The sequence below is a fragment of the Saimiri boliviensis genome, chromosome 1, assembly GCF_048565385.1.
Source record: "Saimiri boliviensis isolate mSaiBol1 chromosome 1, mSaiBol1.pri, whole genome shotgun sequence".
NCBI classification, from domain to species: domain Eukaryota; kingdom Metazoa; phylum Chordata; class Mammalia; order Primates; family Cebidae; genus Saimiri; species Saimiri boliviensis.
In genome coordinates, this window is record NC_133449.1 from 281,460,226 (window position 1) to 281,479,030 (window position 18,805).

Below are 18,805 nucleotides of genomic sequence, written 5' to 3' on the forward strand. Positions count from 1 at the left end.
CTTTATTACAGAAATAAACTTTTTCCTTAAAGTCTAATATATTCAACTGAATATTTTCTTCATTGGCTCTGACAACATCCAAACACTTAATAAACTGTCAGAAGTTTCTTTGCTAAATCATGATTGTTAGTAAAGTTATCTGACTTTAAGTAAGTCCTCAAATGACAGAGATTGTCCTTTAATCATTTCTCTATCCTCAGAGTGTAGCAGTCTCAGAGTGTACAAGATAAATCTTTTAGATAAGTGCCTATAATTAACAAACAACATATATACTATATAATAAAGATAACACATTTAATCAAGGAGAATACATGCATTCTAAATTTAGAATATTCATTTAAAATGACACATTTTCACAGAATGAATGAGGGAGGGCTCTACTCTTTCCAGTATTTATAATGTGCTTCCTATTTTTTCTGACCTTGATTTTTCCTAAGATGACTCTCCCTAATCAATCCACTTATCTAAGATGGATTTAAATTGTATGTCAAAATGGACTTATTCCTTAAATCACTTTTGAAAAAAAAAAGAAAAAAAAAATCACTTTTGGTTCAAAAGATGTAAAGGCAGTTATATTATGAACAAATTTACTTTTGTATTCCATTTTCTTTTATCTACTCACTAGAAAGGAAACCAGAAAGAAAAACGGCACCTGAATTTAGAATGGTGCAAATGAAGCTTATATGATATTCATAAAGTCAACAACAATATGAGATGGTTTATGTATACCAATGTTGCCTTTTAGTTCAATTTACAAGAATTTTTTTTTTTTGTTTGTTTGTTTTTGTTTGTTTGTTTTTTGTTTTTTGTTTTTTGATACGAAATCTAGATCTGTTGCCCAGGCTGGAGTGCAGTGGTGCAATCTCGGTTCACTGCAAACTTTGCCTCCTCCTGTGTTCAAGCGATTCTCTTGCCTCAGCTTCCTGAGTAGCTGGGGTTACAGGTTACAGGCGCTTGCTCCCACACCTAGTCAATTTTTCTTTTTTTTATTTTTTCATATTTTTAGTAGAGATGAGATTTCCCCTTGTTGATCAGGCTGGTCTTGAACTCCTGACCTCATGATCCGCCCCCCTCCAAAAGTTCTGAGATTACAGGCATGGGCTACCAAGCCGAGCAGTAAGAAAAGTTTGTTTTTAATGTATATAGGTAACTGATTTGGTCTCATCTCTTTTTGTGATAACTTCATTTAACATTACTGAAGTGTTACATCTAAATATAAATTCTAGGGCATTATCTCTAAAAACTTTGGGAATGATTCTTCTTTCTCTAATTTACTCATATCTTACTAGTTTGTTTTTTTCTGGAATAATACAGAACTGATACCAGAAGATGAAAATTTATTCACTTTATCATTTAAGAAACACTGGATAATTTAGAAAGATATTTAAGAAAGTAGCTATTTTTCAAATAAGAAAAAATATCTGTCGTATGTTGTGAGGGATTATTGTGTTCTTCTCATTGGAATGTTTTGTATGATAAACAACACAGTCCTATAAAAATAGCAAAGACCTGTTGCAATCTAGGCAGGGTTTAAATCCTGTCTCCACCACTTAATACTTGTTAAACCACCCATAAATTTATTTTAGAGCCTTGCTATAGATAAGATCATTATTACATTGTTGAGTTGTTGATCATTATGTGTGAATATCTTATTTTATAAATTGTATTTTATGCAATAATTAGTGATAAATATTATGCATGTAATACATATATATAAATATTTTGGTATGTTATGCAAATATCAATATAAAAGTTTATATGAAAAATGTGCTTTTCACAAAAGATCAGCACTTTCCATGTAAAAAATATGCATTTTGAATTTATTTCATGGGGTGTTGTATGTTTGCACAGCAATCTATTTAGCTGAGAAAACTTTAGTGATTATGTTTAATATTTATTTCTGCTTTGTATGTTTTCACTTTCATGCTCACTTCTTGCTCTTCACTCAATATTAGCTTTCTCTCCTGGGGGAGAATCCATCAGTTTTTACCTAAATGATGATTTGCTGCTGAGACATCATGAAAGATACGAAACTAGAGACGGTTATTGAATTGTCACAATTAAGTCCATGGTGATCTTTACATAAATAAATATAATGAATGATAAAAGTAAGTTTAAGATTGTTTAAAAAGTACATAGACAAAAGTATTAGATTTTCTGTTAAAAATAATCCATTTTCTTCAACAATATAAAACAAGGAAGGGAAGCAGATTTAGATTAAAAGAGACATAAGGGACATGAAACATGGAAATGTAAGCATTTACATTGATTTAAATAAACTATAAAATGACAGTTTTTTAGAGAATGGGGGAAATTTAATTATAAGCATAATATTGGATAATACTAAGTAATTAATTTTAATACTGTCAAGTATGGTAAGGGCATCAGGATGATAGGAGCAGGCTCTCTATTCTTCTGAGTTGCTTATAGAAATACACAAGATGAAGTGATATAAAGCCAGGGATCTTCTTTAAAATATCTCAAGAAATAGATGAAGCAGTGTGAGGAAATCTTTATAATGACTGATTCTAAGTAAAGACTCTACAGATAATTTTTTTTTTTTTTTTTTTTTAAATTTGAGACGGAGTTCCAATGTTGTCACTCAGGCTGGAGTGCAGTGGCTCGATCTCCGCTCCCTGCAACCTCCACCTCTGGTGTTCAGGCAATTCTTCTGCCTCAGCCTCTGAGTAGCTGGGATTTTAGGCACCTGCCACCATGCCCAGCTAATTTTTGTATTTTTGGTAGAGATGGGGTTTCGCCATGCTGGCCAAGCTGGTCTCAAACTCCTGACCTCAGGTGATCCTCCAGCCTTGACCTGCCAAAGTGCTGGGATTACAGACTTGAGCCACAGTTCCCTGCCAAATTGTATTTCCTTATTTATATATGTATATTATATTATTATATATATATATATATATATATATATATATATATATATATATATTACATTTTTTCGAATCACATTTGTTTGGAATCATTTTTAAATGAGGCAATTTTATTATCTATTTTCAGCATAAGGTGGGACTATATGCAATGATCAGTTCCCTTCTGTAAAGTACTAAAAATGCTTCATAAAATTAAAAAGAGAAAATTAACTTTGTGACTGCATCAATGACCTGGCAAGAAAACAAGGAATCATGAGACCAAAATCTAACTTAAAACCAGTAAGCGGAGTGATAAATGACATTTCACTGGAACTAGATTTTTGCCCTGAGGATATTATAAAACACAGCCTAAAGAAACTGGGCTTTGTTTTTTATATATTTATGGGATTGTCTCAGAGTGGTGAAGCCTTACAGTGGAACTTCTAAATACAGTTAAGACTTCGTTAATTATACTTTCAGTGTAAGTATGCGTTAAATATAGGGCCACATTCCCTCATCTTATGCTGGTCGAAGAAAAACTATCTGCCTCAAAATGAAAAGTTAGGTGGAAAGAAAAAAAAAGAATCACTGAGAATTTATAATGCTAAGCCAGGTTTAATAATTACTCATTCTAAATTTAGTTAATCTTACTAAGAAAAATTTGAAAGGGGCAATTATAGTCAAGTGCCTGCTCAGCACCTTACCAAAGCAAATACAAACAACCCTGAAGAACTCTGTGTGCCTCAAAGAACTTCCATTGATAAATTTCAATGGAAAAGGAGCTCATAGTAAAAATCGCAAAACACACAAGGAAACGTGACAATATGAAGGAGATGTAGTAGAACAACAGAATATCAAATTATACTCAAAAAAGAAATTTAGAATTGAGTTTAAGAAACTGGATGTGAATGATCTATTTATAAGGAAGAAAAAGGGATAATGAGAACATGAATACATTGCAATTGAGTATTACAAAAAAACTAACTCCGATTACCTCAATGAACTGTGCTTTCCAGATGACGTTGTCTAGTTACTTACAACATATGCTCTCGGCTTGGCAATTCTTCCTGCCTTGTACAGTGAGAAACTATCAAGCATAGTGCTGACAGGTGTATGATAAGCACTTACACAGGAGGTTTGTAGGAATGCTCCTTTTTAGCAATCAACTTCCACAGTACAAAAAGCCTTAAACAACTGTATTGAACTATGAGAGGCAACATGGAAGGAGCCAGTGGCATGTGAGACACCGTTTCCAATGTTTTGGCATCAGTCAGGCATCTAGGGAAATGCCACCACATAGATGACTTTAGCTATGTCACATGAAGCGGAATCCAGTCAGCACAAAACGAATCATAAAAATTAATAAATCAATATTGTTTCAAACCAGCAGTAGGCAAAAGTTTGGCATAAATGGCCGACTTGTAACTATTTTTGGCTTTCTGTGTCGTAAGATCTCTTTTCTAAATACTCAGTTCTTTCATAACACAACAGCAGCCACAGTCAGTAAGTAAACATATAAATATTGCTCTCTTTCAATAAAACACTATTTATGGGCACGGAAATTTGAATTTCATTTAATTTTCACTTGCCACAGGTTATTCCTTTTTTTATAACCATTTAAAAATATGAACACCAGTCTTGGCTGACCAATGTGGCAAACGGGCTGTGCCTAATTTGGCCTGCAGCCTGCAGTTTCTGACCTCTATAACCCTCAGTTTGTTACACATAAGTAAATAACTGAAGCAAAAATTGTTACCAGAAGTTGGGTGCTGCTGTAAAGAGCCTTGCTTATTACATCTCAGGTCATTAGTCTTTTATTTTAATGTAACTCCTATTTGGGCCTTCTTTCTATTTCTAGCATACAGTCCATGAATCTACAGTATTTCCTAAGATAAAATCCAAATTTAATAAGATGTTATTTTTCAAGTGAAGAGTATTATAAAAACAGGATTCTTCTTAAATACCATTTATAATTTATATATTCAGGTAGACTTTTATATAGGAAAACCCATGATAAGTTTATAAAGCAAGACATCGTCTTGCCAGACCAGTAGAAAAATCAAAAGTTGAAATTGTTTGATTAAGTGCAACCAACGTCACTATCTTTCTGTTTTTTTTAGAGAAAGCTATCTGAATCTGAGTATTATTTGATTGTTCAATGTTTAGACTTAGGTAGAAAGTTTTATGGTTTAGTCTTTGTGCTATGGACTCAGGTTCAGGCAGATATGAAGCTATATCATTGGTAGTGGTCATCAAAAACGTGACATCTATACTCTGATTTTAGTAATTGAAGAGGTAATTTGTATAGAAACAACCAAGTATTAGTCTATAACTGAAGAGTGTTGAAAATTTCTGTTAGTACTATGCAGTCCTTATGTTGATATCTAATGTACACTTTTTCTTGGCTTGAGAGATAGCATTTTGTCTTTGAAAAATATCTGGGATTAATGTGCTGAGACAAACTTTTTCTATTATTGTTTCATTCAAATTTTAAATAATATAGCAAAAACTTTTGTTTTTGGTATCTCACCGATAGTGAGCTACATTACTCTGTTGAAATGAAGTGAAATTCTTGGTAAAAGGTCAGATTTAAATTGAAATGGAGCTGCCTTATGTATCTCTGCAGGAAGGAAAGTGATTGTGCATTGCAGTAGGCTTGTCTTGACCATTCCCAAGTTTTAGGAAATGATACAAAGAGAAATTGTAATTCTCCAAATATAATAAAGCAGCTTGGTGATTAAATAATAAAACATATGCCTATAGACCATTAAACTTGGCCTTATTGCCCATCAATCTCTTTAGGTAGAATTAAATTCCTTTGCTACCTATAATACCAGAGAAGACATCAATGAGGAATTTTACGTTGGTTGATGGGGGAAATTAGTTTCTTGATAATCACAGGAAAAGACAATACAATTACTAACAATTACTATTTGCTTATACCACGTGGGCAGCATCCAGGAAAATGTACAAAAAAAGTTATTTATATTGGCTAAATTATGTTTTCTAATTTATAAATCTTCCAGTTGGAGTAGGCATATTGGATTGGCTCATGTGTTTAGTTCAACTTTACTCCAGGCTCCTAAATGAGTGGAGATTTTAAACCCAGATTCCTCCTCCTAGAGGACAATTTCTTCTCTTATTTGTGGGGAATCTATTTATTTTTCTTGACTGGTTTTTCTTTAATATAATAGTCTTTAAACTTGAAAAGATGCATTAGCATCCTCCAAACTCCTGGCTTAGTGGTTTCTTTATAGGTATTAGTGTGCATTACCACTTTATTTCTAGTTTTATATTTCAGTCCAGGAACAAACCAGTCGAAAACATATCAAGTAAAGATTGAAAAAACACTCCTTATTGTCCAGCAACTTTATTACAAATCAAAACTCTTTCATCAAGATTGAATTTATCTTCTAAATTTTTCATAAAGTAACTTTCATTCACATCATCTATGTGGAAATGAAACACTAGAAGTTAGCCCCTTTCTGTTGTCAAATCTTTGGGCAACCCTGAGCCATAGATGAGGGAAAGGTTGAACTCCAAAGACTTTGCAGGATGATAACTGAGGTTGCAAGTGATGAGGAGAGACTAAAAGCTTTTCTCCCCTTCAGTGAATGCTAACTTTTGTTCAGTTGGCTAATGATGATTGTGATTATGGCTTGGGACTTGAATTAGGAATGAACCTCTTTGCTATGGTTCACTTATTTTCACAAAGTCGCCGGTCACCTTTCATCTCTTAGGTATAATCTGTTGAAGAGGAATCTATTTACAGAAATTATTGAAGGTCACCTGGCAAACAGAGAACATAGACCAACTTGCTGCATGAGTGAGGTCCTATTCTTTGGTAAACAATATTTCTAAGAATTAGCATGAAACTTGGGATTTTTGTTTTTAAGGAATACAAAAAATAAATTGATGAAAACATTTGCTAAAAAATAAGTATGAGTTAAGGATAAAAAATAATTCAGCCACAATGATTAAACTAAGGTAATAAGTTATTTTACAGAAAGATTCAAAGTCTTAATTAGCTAACCTGAAAGGCAAAAATTATATAAGTGAATTTCAATATAGGGTTTCCAAAACTCATTCAATTATTAAGCAGTTTTCAACAAATACTTCGTGGAATTACTTCCATAATATGCCTAGTTGGGAAAAAATTACTTTTTGTAGTTATGTTGATTTCATTTGTGTAATTGTTACTATTAAAAAAGATTTGGTCCGTTTTATTCTTCTCTCGTTCTAACCTCCTAACATAAATAATGAAAAGGAAGCAAATCAGCCAAATCCCCTTTATAGAAATCAATTCCTACATAAACAAAGAAAATTAAAATTATTTAAATATTAAATTATATATAACTAGTTTTAACTATATTACATATTCAGCATTTCCAAAGCAAATGATAGGAAATACCCCAATTCACAAAAAGACAAATATTGCATGTTCTTACTTACATGTGTTAGCTAAGTGTTTGATTACATGGAAGTAGAGAGTGAAAGGTAGTTAAACAGAAACTGGGAAGAGAGAGAGCATGAGGGGAAGAGGAGGAAGAAAAGCAGTAGGTTAACAGGTACAGACATACAATAATGCATAAGAGATAAACTCAATGTGTGATAGATAGGATAACTATACTTAAAAGTACAATATATTAATATTTCAGTGAAAGAAACACTAAATACCCTGAATTAATCATTATGTATTTTATATATATATATATATATATAATATATATATATACACATACACATATACACACACACACACACACACACATATACACACACACACACATATATCTAAAACATGTCTCATATACCCCATAAATTTGTATAATTAAAAAATAAAAAAAAATATAAAATAGCCTCACTTATAATAAACACACATTTAAACGATATTAGTTATCACTGATTTTTCATAGTCCATTGCACATTATAATACCAGGAAAACATTATTTACATTCTTCAAGGCAAAGATTTTTGTCCTCGACGTGCTTTTGAATGCAGTAGTCAATCTTCATTTGAGGTTTTTCTTTCTCAAATGCAGTTTCCAGTTTCCTATGGTCAGTTGCAGTCTGAAAGTATTATATAAAAAAAATCTAAAAATATGCAATTTATACATTTTAAATCACATACCATTCTGGGTATCATGATAAAATCTCATCCCATCTTTCTGTTTCCCAAAGACCATGAATGGTCTCTCTGTCCAGCATACCTATGTCATGTATACTACCTCCCTGTTAGCCACTTAAAAGGCATCTCAGTTCTCAGGCAGAAAATGATTATATACAAGGTTGGAACTAGCATTCATTCCAGGCATACAGTGGAGGTTATGAAATGTATTCATCATGGATAAGGGGGTACTACTATATCAGAATGTAAGTTGGATTTATTGGCATTTAAAGTTTTTGTAGTCACATTTTTCTGCATATTCCAACTAAACAAATTGTATTATTTGTTTTTAAAAGGTTATATTTATGCTAACGTTTTATAACACGTATAATGGAGATAAATGAAAATGTAAAGTAGGTCTAGTGGTACTTTTATCCTCCTCTTTGTTGTTCTTTTTATAGGTTTAGGGAAAACAAATACAGTTGTGTCAGGTGGATATAGTGTATAGTGGTAAAGTCTGGGCTTTTAGTGTACCTATCACCCAAATAGTGTACATTGTATCCCATAGGTGGTATTTGCTCTCTCCCCCTGCCCCACCTTTTAGAGTCACCATTGTCTATTATTTCATTCTGTATGCCCATGTGTAGCCATTGTTTAGCTCTGACTTGTGAGAACCTACAGTATTTGACTTTCTGTTTTTGAGTAAAATCTCTTAAAATAATGGGCTCCAGCTGCATCCATGTTGTGGCAAAGAACATTATTTCATTCTTTTTGGACTGCATAGCATTCCATGGTAGATATGTGTATCACAATTTTTAAATCCATTCATCAGATGATGGACACTTAGGTTGATTCAATGATTTGCTATTGCAAATAGTGCTGTGATAAACATAGGAGTGTGTCTTTTTGATGTACTGATTTCTTCTCCTTTTTATATATACCCAGTATGGGATTGCTGGTTTGAATGGTCATTCTACTTTTAGTTCCTTGATAAATCTCCATACTGTTTGCTTTAGAGGATGTACTAATTTACATTCTCACCCACAATGAATAAGTGTTCCCCTTTCTCCACAAACCAACATCTGTTGTTTTTTTTTTTTTTTAGTTTTTAGTAATAGCCATCTTGACTTGGGTGAGGTGGTATCTCTTTGTGGTTTCAATTTGCATTTCTTTGATGAAAGTATTTTTTTCATATGCTTTTTGACTGCATGTGTATCTTCTTTGAAAAATAAACATGTGTCAGTGGAATAGAATAGAGAACTTGGAAATAAAGCCATATACCTACAACCATTGGATCTTTAACATAGTGAACAAAAGTATTTGATGGTAAAAGGACACCCTATTTAATAAATGATTTGAGGAAAATTGTATCAGTATCACCATATGCAGAAGAAGGAAACTGAAGCCCTATCTCTCACCAAATACAAAAATAAACCCTAGATGTATAAAACACTTAAATGTAAACTCTGAAACTATAAAAATCCTAGAAGAATGGCCGAGCATGGTGGCTCACACCTGTAATCCCAGCACTTTGGAAGGCTGAGGTGGGCAGATCACCTGAGGTCTGGAGTTTGAGGCCAGGCTGACCAACATAGAGAAACCCTGTCTCTACTAAAAATACAAATATTAGCAGGGTGTGGTGGACCATACCTGTAATATTAGCTGCTTGGGAGGCTTAGGCAGGAGAATCACTTCAACCCATGAGGCAGAAGTTGCAGTGAGCTGAGATAGCACTACCATTGCACTCCAGCTGGAGCAACAAGAGCGAAACTCCATCTCAAAACAAAACAAAACAAAACAAAATCTAGAAAAACAACTAGAAAAATCTCTTCTGTATATTGGCTTAGCAAAAGAATTTATGATTAAGCCCTCCAAAGGAAACACAACAAAAACAAAAATAAACAAATGGGACTTATTTAAACGATAAAGCTTTTGCAAAGCAAAAGAAATACTCAACACAGTAAAAGACAAATTACAGAATGGGAGAAAATATTTTCAAATGCATCCAACAATGGGCTACAAAGAACTCAAAAGTTCCACACAAAAAAGCAAACAAAGAAATAATCCTATTAGAAAGTGGACAAAGAACATGAACAGGCATTTTTCAATGGCAGTACTATAAAAGCAACAAATACAGGATTCAACAAAAAACATCAAAAATTAATGCATCTATTTCAGTTTAACATAAATTTGCCTCGAGAGGATAAAATAGAAAGCAAGCTTTTGGTTCTTTTCATAACTTTTATTATGCAAACATAACATTTTGCAGAAACAGAAAAAAACTAGTTTACACTAAAGTTGCCATTTAAAATATGTAGAAACTCACATGAACAACTGAGAACATAGACATAGTTGGATAACCTTAAATAGCATTCAGATTACATTAAATATAAAAAGAAAGTAAGCAACTTTTTTTTCTTAGGGTAATGGACTCACACATTGGCAAGGTCTATTTATAGATGACAGTGTTTGAAAAGAAACCTAAAGAAAACAAAGTTGCTAATCAGGTTGATATTTGGATGAGACATATTGTTAAGTAGTGTGACCAAAATATGCAGTGTCTTCAAGTTGTTTGCAGAAGAGCAAGAATACTATGATGAGTGGATGAAATGAGCAAGTACTTACAGAAAGTAAAAGAGGCTAGAGTTAGGGCAGTAATGAGGCCACATTGTAGCAGGACTTGGAGAGCAGAGTTAGGTCTTTGGTATGAGAAAGAAGGGAAGTGTTTGTTAGCAAAAATGTAAGATGTTTGGCTGAATTTTAACAAGATCATTCTGGCAGAAGAAATTAGGGGTGATAAGAGGTGGACTGGGTGACCATTCTTGGGAGGTTGCTGCAATAATTAAAAAGAACGGCACAGAGACTGAGGGAGGCAGACATTACAGTAGGTAGAAGTCATCAATTACAGATATATTTTCAAAATAGAGCCAACATCATTTCCAGATTGATTAAATGTTGTTGAAATTTTTGGTTTCTTTTGCCTCCAAAAGCAGTGGAAAAATGAAATGTAAACTAAGTGAGATATTGTTTGGGGAAGACTGTCAGGTTCTTGAATAAGAAGAGAATACATTTTTATATCTATCCCACAAGTGACTAATAAAAGTAAATATTCATTTATTTTTAGATATGGTATTACTAAAATGTTGGCAGAATATTAAAATTAAAAGGCAGAAATTTCTCAAATTATATAAAAGTAGAATAATTTTCATCTGAAGACAAGATTTTGCAATCATCTGTATTAACTAATTGATTGAGAAACAAACAATTTTGAGCATCCATTATACACCAAGGACCTTTCTAGATAGGAGATAATAGTAGTTAACAGAGAGAAAGCCAAATCTCTCAAAGATTAAGAGGATTGACAATAGTTGTTGTCATTTATGGCCTGTTACTGGAAATGAAATGAGAGGATTAAATGGTGGTAGTAGTTTCTAGACTGGTGTATTTCAGAATCTTAGCAACTGGGTTGGTGTGTGTACTAATTCTGTGCACATGTGTCATGTATATTTAGCACATTATATGACATGGAAACAACTTGTTTATAGACTGGTTTGTTCCTACCCCCAATTCCAGGAATTTCTAACCCCCAAAGTGACAGTATTTGGAGGCAGGGCCTTTAAGGAACTACTTATAAAATAAGGTCATCAAAGTTTTATTGGATTAAGGCTCTACCTTATTTTATAAAATAAAATAACCCTTTTGTAAAATAAGGTAGAGCCTTAATCCAATACAACTGGTGTCCCTGTAAGAAAAGGAAAAGATATCAGAGACTTGTCTCTCCTGATGCATGTGTAAAGGAAAGGTCATGTGAAGACACACTGTGAAGGCATCTACCTATAAGACAGGAAGAGAAGCCTTTCTAGAAACCAACCCTGTTTGTATCTTGGTCTTGGACTTCCAGCCTTCACAACTGTGAGAAAATAAATTTATATATATATATATATATATATATATATATATATATATATATATATATAAAATTGCACTTTAGGTTTGGGGGTACATGTGAAGAACATGCAAGATTGTTGCATAGGTACACACATGGCAATGTGGTTTGCTGCCTTCCTTCCCCTCACCTGTATCTGTCATTTCTCCCCATGCTACCTCTTCCCACTTCCCTACCTCCCCATCCCTCCCCCATTTCCCCCGCAGGGACCCCAACGTGTAGTGCTCCCCTCCCTGTGTCCATGTGTTCTCATTGTTCAACATCCGCCTATGAGTGATTTTTTTAAGCCACCCACTATATAGTATTCTGTGATGGCAGCCTGAACAGACTAATACACATTTCAGCAAATTATGTTATCACTAGTTTATCTTTGTTTGCTTCCATGTGATGTATCTGTGAGTGTTTAATGCATGCCACACAATGTAAACTGGTAAATTAAGTGACTGTGAAACTAAAGTAGGGAATTCTGTGCTTGTCCAATTATTGGAAAAGGTAGAGAATACAAACTCTAGACTGTATGATATGAATACTCTGAGAACAGCATACAGAATTGTCCTTCAAGGGAAGCTACTATTCTTAGTTGTTTAGAAACCAAAGATTTTAGAAACCTCTGATTCACAAGAGTCATGAGGCTAGCTAACTGTTAAGATTCCTCTTCCTTAGCCATCTATATATGGATTCAGAATGACTGTCAGCTCCAGAACTAAGCAATGGATAATGCATCTGAATAGGGATCAGTAAACAACTCTTCTTTAAGTAAAATGTATTAGCCTTTGGGGACCTACAACTGTACAGGATCTTTAGTTTCTTTAAAAATGTCATCCTCCAACTAAGTTGACTCTAGCATCGTGGTGATCTCAATTCAGTGCTAATCTCTTTAGAACTATCTTGTATTTATTGAGTACAATTTACATTTAAATTAATTTACATAGGAATTTCACTAGAGTAAGATTTTTTTTTTTTTTTTTTAGAGACTCAGAATTAGCCCTCGGTGAGGAGATAACTTCTTATCTTCTTTTAACACGCTTTTTATTTTTTGTGGGAATTGAGATTGTAAAACAGATTATGAGGATTAACCAGATGAAAATGTAAAACCCACTCTACAGACATAAGAGAGATATTTAATCTTTATGTCTACAAGGAAAGTATTTCAAAACTCCAGGCAATTTGTTTCTGATATTAGGCTCTGTAAATAAATGTGCAATATAATAGACAATAAATGGGTTCAAGGAATGCCAATATTGAAAACAGAATGTCCTAAGGAATTTATAGTTCATAGTATCTTAATTTGTTCTCAAACCCAATATATATAAAATTGCTGTCTTACTCAAAAAGGTTCTTAGCATTAAGGTTTGTTCAATTATAATATTATTGAACTTCTAGTTCTATATACTTAATAACTTTCTTTGAATTAAGAGTAAATACAGTATTACTAGTATATTAATTATCAGTATATGTTCTGGATTCCATGGCTATTAATGAAACTGCTAATTGCTAGCAATTATAGAAAATTTTAACCATTGAGATTGAACTCATGTGATACATTATATTTTCAGTGATGGCTCTACTGAGACCATTTCTTTCAATGACTTATAGGCATTAATATTTATTAATATTTAAAGTATATACCTTCCTCTTTTTATTCACAAATTATTGAAAGGATAAAAAATATTTCTAGATGCTTTAGGAAAAGAAGTGTTTGAGGTACCATCTCACACCAGTCAGAATGGCTATTATTGAAAAGTTATAAAACAACAGTTGCTAGAGAAGCCACAGAGAAAAAGGGATACTGTATACTGTTGGTTAGAATGTAAATTAGTTCCACCACTGTGGAAGGCAAGTTTGGATATTTCTTAAGGAACTTAAAACAGAGCTATCATTCAACCCAACAATCCCATTACTGGATATATACCCAAAGGAAAATCAACTATTATATCCAAAAGAAATATGCATGTGTATGTTTATCACTGTGCCGTTCACAATAGCAAAGACATGGAATCCATCTAGATGCCCATCAGTGGCAAATTGGATAAAGCAAATGTGGTACATATTCACCATGGATTACTAAGCAGCCATAAAAAAGAATACAATTATGTTTTTTGTAGAAAACATGGATGGAGCTGGAAGCTATTATCCTAAGTGAATTAAAAGAGAAACAGAAAACCAAATGCCACATGATCTCACTCATAGGTAGAAGCTAAGCATTGAGCACACATGAAATCAATAGACACTATGGACTACTGGGGTTGGGAGAGAAAGGGGGGTGTAAATTGAAAAAACTATGTATTACATACTGTGCTCACCATCTGGGTACAATATACTCATGTAACAAAACTGAACCCCTATATTTCAGATATAGGACCCACCATATCTAAAATAAAAATTGAAATAAAATAATGAAATTGTTTACTTAAAGGTAGGATAGAGTCATCCAATAAACCAATGCCAACATATAGTAAAATAAAACATAGGAATATAGGAAATCACACCTTTACCAGAGTTTATGGCATAACGAAAACTACAACTTTGGGGAATTCTTGATTTTAGTCAATATTATTATTTATAAGTGTATTGTAATGTGAGTAAAGCAGCCCAGCTACAAAGGTTGGAACATGCATTTTGATTACGAGGCTTATAATCTTGTAATTAAGTGTCTCCATAGAAAAACATCATGGATCTCTCTATGAAAGATCTTTGCAACAGGCAGTCATTCAGTCTTCACATAAATATTTTCAATATACAGAGAACCACATAAGAAATATTACACATATTACACATAAAACAAATGTAAAACTTTAAATGTATATTGAAAAAGAAAGTGTTTACCCTTGTAACTGCTACCTAAGTCAAGGAATAAAACTATGCTAGACATGTCTAACCCTGTTCCGTGTGGTCTATCCCTATCAAATCCCCTTCCCTCTCTTCAAATGTAAACACCACCTTGGCTGTATAACAATTATTTCCTCAGGTTTCTTATGTCTATCCCAATTTATTATACTTTATAGGAATTTCTATTTTTTAAGAAACAAGCTTCAATACTTTAAACCTCTAATGTTAAAGTCTATTTTTTATAGTATTCTCAAATCTACCTTGCTATTACTACCAAGATTTGCTCTGGTATCCTGTAACTATACAAAATTGGACTGTTGTTTCCCATGACATCAACTTTCAAGTAATTGAGGAGCTTTCAAATAATTGAGCTTTCAAGTAATTGAGGAACTATCAAATAATCTTTTTTCACAGGTAGAATTAGAATTTCTTAAACCTAGTTCTTAAAGTCCTCAACCCATTGTCATGAAAAATTACTCACAGACCTAACTAAAAACACCTGTTATTAGAACTTTTTGTCAAATTCACTGAATAAAAAACTCCAAGTCAGAATACAGTTACTATTCATTTGCAGCCAGCTTCCTAGTTAATTACAGCATGTGTTCATTTTTTTTTTTTTTTCTAAATTCCCATGTGTGGGCAACTCTGAATTGCATTAACGGTATTAAGAATGAAAATAAAATCAATTTAGGAACCTAATTTATCTTCTTTTTATCTTACTCTTCTTTTCCTAGTGATCTTCTCTCTTTTTATTTCCTATTTTTTTTTAATTTTTGCAATAGTTAAAAATAAAGCTTTCTAGATAACAAAGAAATGAGAAAATGTGGACAGCACATATCATACTAGTCTGGTCAATGTCTGCAAAATAGACTTTTAAAACACAAAGATTAATGTTTCAGATCTCCCCAACTCATTTGTGAGTATCCATAAAAAATATATGTCTGCATGATCAAGTATTGCAAAAATGAAATCAAGGCTATCCAAGGGGATTTTGTTTTGACTTACATGGAAATGATCCAATAGGAAACCCTTGCTTTGTTTTTTATTTCCATTCCTAAACTTTATTTTGTTTGAAATAGAAGTGTCTAACAACTGATAACAGTGTTATTAATACTGTTCGTCACATGACTTTCCTCACTACCTTGTCCAATATCACTCTTTAGAAAGAGTGAAATGAGAAGAAAACATAAAACCAAAACAATATCAAGCTGATTGATGAAAGTTTATCAACAAGAAAAATTGAAGTCTTAAAGGCTACCGAAATATCAAATAATGCAGAAGATACAAAAGTCATTGAATTCATTGGCATGGATAATACAGACACCCAATTAAGAACTGTATTTATATAGCAATGAGGGAAGTAATCGTTGTGGAAACCACTAATAAATGAGTGGAAAATAAGGGTATTTAAGAAATTTCAGTATGGACAAATATTTTTAAGTTCGTCTGTGGAAGTGATGGAACAGATATTAATGCTAGATGGGAAATGGATAAGATCACAATTTTTGAATGTTTTTGTTGTCATGTTCCTTGCATTTATGCTGACAAGTATTTACTCCTATTAAGATTTTTATGGTTAACCTAATATAAGATTTTTATGGGTAAGCTAATATATCAAAGAATCATTTGAAGGTATAAGAAAAGACTATTGATTGCGCAGGAGTCTCTGTAGAAGTGGGGGATGGGGAAACTACATGTTCTTTCTTGAAACTAGAAGAAATGAGGATAAAGTGTATATAAGTTTTAATGAATATTTGGTTTTGAAAACAGCAAGAAAAGCATTTTCTCAATTGACATGTTTCACTTTCTCTGTTAGGTAGGAGGTGAATTTGCTTACCTAAAGTAAGAGAACAGAAATAGGAAGGGTATTGATTCTGAGGAGTGTGGATAAGGTTTGTAATTATCGCAAAAGTTAGGATTTTCAAGCCATATTTGGAACAGATTTGAAATTAATGAATTTATAGCAACAGTAATTTAGCCCATGCATGATTTTTTGTCATAAGAAAATGAAATTATTTGGTTGATGAATTTAGATTTTTGATGAACTAAATAAATTACAAAATTATATAAAAAATTAGGCAAGAAAATATGCATAAGATTTTTGTTCTGTAATAATTAATTGCAGGAGTATTTAAACAATTAGGCTGAAAAGAAATTAGATTGTACACAGAAGATAAAACAATTGAATTAGTGATTTGGTGGTAAAATGACTATTGCTCCAATATGTATTTGATGAAGTGAATAATAAGGATACTTAAATGGAGGCAATCGAAGAAGGCTGGGTCAAAGTGTTGGTTGGGCCACTCAAGAAGATAGCAATACTATTGATGGGGAGCAAAATTAAATGCATAATGTCAAGCCTTTAAAAATTGGAGGGGACCTGTAATCCCAGCTACTCGGGAGGCCGAGGCAGGAGAATTGCCTGAACCCAGGAGGCGGAGGTTGCGGTGAGCCGAGATCGCGCCATTGCACTCCAGCCTGGGTAACAAGAGCGAAACTCTGTCTCAAAAAAAAAAAAAAAAAAAAAAAAAAATTGGAGGGGAGATAAAATAGATACAGATACAAAGAAAGTGATGGAGTCAAGAGGTAAGAGTCTCAAGAAAAGTTGGGCAGACGTTTTACTTAATTGGTGTAAGATTCTCAAGAAAAGCTAGGCAGACTTTTTACTCATTGGTTTATTGTTTGCTCACTTATTGCTTCATTGCTTTCATTTTATTCTTTGTTCACTTATTGCTTTACTTATGTTACAAGAACCATAGAAGAGTAATTGAAGGTAACAATGAACACTTAGGGTAAATTTTGCCTCTTTATTTTGAGCTACAAAAATTGAAGAATTTAAAATTGGTTACTAATGAAAGTCAGAGAAATGATATTTTGGAAATAAGTCAGAATTCAGTTGAAACAAGAGAATAGAAGGAATCTTTTGAGAAGTAGGTGTCATATATAGAATGTGATCATCTACCGATGTTCCTTAGTGTCAATTTAATGCAGGATATTGGCTGCTCAAACAGCAACTAGATTTATTAGATAACTGCTGTTAGAAATTGCACTGAGAAAGAGTTCTAGCATATGGAATATGAGTGAAAGTAATACGTCACCTTCCAGTACCAGCCCATGGACGTCCCTGGTGCCTGCTTCTCCATGATGTTATCACTTTCTTGCTGTCTAACTGGAATGAAGACTTGTCCATGTATTTTATGTGACAGAGCTTTTGACAAACTGAGTTATTGAATCACAGCATAGAATAGGACTGTCCCACTGACCTAGTCACATACCCAATACTATTATAGGAGCAAAGGATTTATGGTCCTTAGACCAAGACCTAGTTCTGTTGACTGGTCAAAATGGAGATAAATAAATAAGTAACTAAGTTTAGCAACTCAGTCAATTAAGCTTAGTGGATAGCAGACATGGTGCTTTGGACTTCCCATGATATAATTTGAGCATATACAATGTGGCAAAATATAAGAATCCAATTTCAATTCACTTATGAATGCTGCTGGTCCCAGCAATGGTAAGTCTTTAGATATTTGTATAAACTTGCTTAGAATTTTTAAATCAAAATATTTTTACTTCTGTTTTTCTCTAATAAAGACATAACTTTTAATAAAAAGACACAATTATATACTTAACAAAGGTAAAGTAGATAGGCAAAAGCAAAAAATATTATTTAAACATGCAAGCACGCGCGCGCGCGCACACACACACACACACACAAATTCAGTTTATTTGGCCATTTAGTCTGAACTATTTTAGTTATTTAATTTGGGTATTGGCCTAAGAACCATAAAATCTCCTTTTTAAGTTCTATATAGGTGGTTAAACAATTCATATTGGCAAGTAGAAGGTTTTTCCTCCTATTCATTTTTAGCCTTTTGAGACAACAAGGAGAACAAATGAAGATTCCTATTGTAACATCTTATTATTTATATATATATATATTTTAAAAAACTTTCTGGTCCTTATTCCAAACAGAGACGGAAAGTTCTAAGAATAAATAGCCATGGGCACAGTGGCTCATGCCTGTAATCTCAGCACTTTGGGAGGCTGAGGCGGGCAG

General features: G+C 33.0%; 1 protein-coding gene across 5 annotated transcripts in view; it reads left to right on the forward strand.

Annotated features, from left to right (window-relative positions):
• CDH18 (cadherin 18) overlaps positions 1 to 18,805 on the forward strand; it is a 1,096,529-nt gene that overhangs the window by 385,861 nt on the left and 691,863 nt on the right. The gene's annotated exons all lie outside the window — the stretch shown is intronic.